The 3,098-nt window shown below is 42.3% G+C and overlaps 1 non-coding gene across 1 annotated transcript; it reads right to left on the reverse strand.

The window, feature by feature from the left end:
• Nucleotides 1-464: 464 nt before the first annotated feature.
• Nucleotides 465-539, reverse strand: Trnas-cga. The gene has a single exon. It is a non-coding gene; the product is annotated as a tRNA-Ser (tRNA).
• Nucleotides 540-3,098: the final 2,559 nt, after the last annotated feature.

Consider the following 3,098-nt stretch of genomic DNA (forward strand, 5'->3'; position numbering starts at 1 on the left):
CTCAGAGACATTCACTGGACTGATGTTTACAGTGCTCATGGCATGAATGCTAAATATAACACTTTTGCTAATAAAGTGCTTACCTTATTCGAACACTGTTTTCCCCCAAAACTTACCAACATTAGAGCAAAGTCTACATAGAAGCCATGGATTACTCAAGGAATAGGGGTATCTTGTAAAACAAAAAGACAACTATATCTGTCAATCTCAAACAGTTCTGATGTTGATGCTATAGCATATTACAAGAAATACTGCAAAATATTAAAGACTGTAATACGGACATCAAAACAAATATATTACAAGGAAAAGATAGTCATATCAGATAGCAAAATAAAGATTATATGGGATATCGTGAAGGAGGAGACCGGTAGAACCAGACGTGAAGAGGGACAAATAGCATTAAGAGTAAATGATACATTGGTGACAGACGTGTATAGTGAAACTTACTGGCAGATTAAAACTGTGTGCCCGACCGAGACTCGAACTCGGGACCTTTGCCTTTCGCGGGCAAGTGCTCTACCAACTGAGCTACCGAAGCACGACTCACGCCCGGTACTCACAGCTTTACTTCTGCCAGTAGCTCAGTTGGTAGAGCACTTGCCCGCGAAAGGCAAAGGTCCCGAGTTCGAGTCTCGGTCGGGCACACAGTTTTAATCTGCCAGGAAGTTTCATATCAGCGCACACTCCGCTGCAGAGTGAAAATCTCATTCTGGAGACGTGTATAGTGTTCCAGAACTTCTTAACAAACATTTTATAACTGTTACTGACAAGATGGGGTTGTCAGGTTCTGTAGATGCTGCTATGGAATACCTCAAACCAGACATTTCAAGTAACTTCCATAATATGAATTTGACCCTCACTACCCCAGCAGAAATAATATCCATCATAAAATCATTGAAATCAAAAACATCTAGTGGGTATGATGAAATATCGACAAAGTTAATTAAAGAATGTTATTCTGAGTTAAGTAAAATATTAAGCTATCTGTGTAACCAGTCATTTATCAGTGGAATATTTCCTGAATGGTTGAAATATGCTGAAGTTAAGCCACTGTTTAAGAAGGGAGATAAAGAAATAGCATCAAATTTCCGTCCAATTTCACTTTTTCCAGCATTCTGAAAAATTTTAGAAAAAGTAATTTAGAATCGGCTTTATAACCATTTTATCTCTAATAACATACTGTCAAAGTCACAGTTCGGATTTCTAAAGGGTTCTGATTTTGAGAAGGCTGTCTACACTTACACTGAAAATGTGTTTAATTCATTGGACAAAAAATTGCAGGCAACTGGTATATTTTGTGATCTGTCAAAGGCATTTGACTGTGTAAATCACAATATCCTGTTAAGTAAATTAGAATATTACAGTGTAACAGGGAATGCTGCAAAATGGTTCAAATCTTATGTCTCTCGCAGGAAACAAAGGGTGTTATTAGGAAAGAGACATGTATTAAGCTATGAGGCATCATCCAACTGGGAACTAATTACATGTGGGGCCCCCACAAGGCTCCATTTTAGGGCCCTTACTTTTTCTTGTGTATATCAATGACCTTTCATCAGTAACATTACCAGAACCCAAGTTCGCTTTGTGTGCCGATGATACATACATTGCAATAAATAGCAAATCAAGTGTAGTCAGCTAATAAAATATTTGTGGACATTAATCACTGGTTCCTAGCCAATTCTTTGTCACTAAACTTTGAAAAAACACACTACATGCGGTTCAAAACTTGTAATGGGTGTCCCAGGAATATATGCCTAACATACAATGACAAGCAGATAGAAGAAGTGGACAGCGTTAAATTCTTGGGATTACAGCTTGATAATAAATTAAACTGGGAGGAGCACACCACAGAACTGCTGAAGCGTCTTAACAAATCTCTATTTGTAATGCGAACTGTGTCAGACATAGGGGATATAAAAATGAAAAAGGTGACATACTATGCTTATTTTCAGTCCATAAGGTCATATGGGATTATTTTTTGGGGCAATTCATTAAGCCAAGCTCAACTTTTCCAGTCACAAAAACGTGCAGTAAGAGTTAATGTGGTGTGACCTCAAGAACATCTTGCAGAAGCCTGTTTAGGGAACTAGGGACACTAACTACTGCTTCCAAATATATTTATTCCTTAATGAAATTTGTCATTAAAAATATATCACTTTTTGAAACCAACAGCTCAATTCATGGAATCAATACCAGAAATAAGAATAATCTTCAAAAGGATTTAAAGTTATTTAGTCTTGTACAAAAAGGTGTGCATTATTCAGGAACACACATTTTCAATAACTTGCCAGCAGCCATAAAAAGCTTAACAACCAATGAAATTCAGTTTAAGAGAAGCCTAAAGGATTTATTGGTGGCCAACTCCTTCTACTCCATCGATGAATTTCTCAGTAGAAACCAACTGATTTGTGTGTGTATATATATACACTCCTGGAAATGGAAAAAAGAACACATTGACACCGGTGTGTCAGACCCACCATACTTGCTCCGGACACTGCGAGAGGGCTGTACAAGCAATGATCACACGCACGGCACAGCGGACACACAAGGAACCGCGGTGTTGGCCGTCGAATGGCGCTAGCTGCGCAGCATTTGTGCACCGCCGCCGTCAGTGTCAGCCAGTTTGCCGTGGCATACGGAGCTCCATCGCAGTCTTTAACACTGGTAGCATGCCGCGACAGCGTGGACGTGAACCGTATGTGCAGTTGACGGACTTTGAGCGAGGGCGTATAGTGGGCATGCGGGAGGCCGGGTGGACGTACCGCCGAATTGCTCAACACGTGGGGCGTGAGGTCTCCACAGTACATCGATGTTGTCGCCAGTGGTCGGCGGAAGGTGCACGTGCCCGTCGACCTGGGACCGGACCGCAGCGACGCACGGATGCACGCCAAGACCGTAGGATCCTACGCAGTGCCGTAGGGGACCGCACCGCCACTTCCCAGCAGATTAGGGACACTGTTGCTCCTTGGGTATCGGCGAGGACCATTCGCAACCGTCTCCATGAAGCTGGGCTACGGTCCCGCACACCGTTAGGCCGTCTTCCACTCACGCCCCAACATCGCGCAGCCCGCCTCCAGTGGTGTCGCGACAGGCGTGAA

The sequence above is a fragment of the Schistocerca piceifrons genome, chromosome 8, assembly GCF_021461385.2.
Source record: "Schistocerca piceifrons isolate TAMUIC-IGC-003096 chromosome 8, iqSchPice1.1, whole genome shotgun sequence".
Lineage (NCBI taxonomy): Eukaryota > Metazoa > Arthropoda > Insecta > Orthoptera > Acrididae > Schistocerca > Schistocerca piceifrons.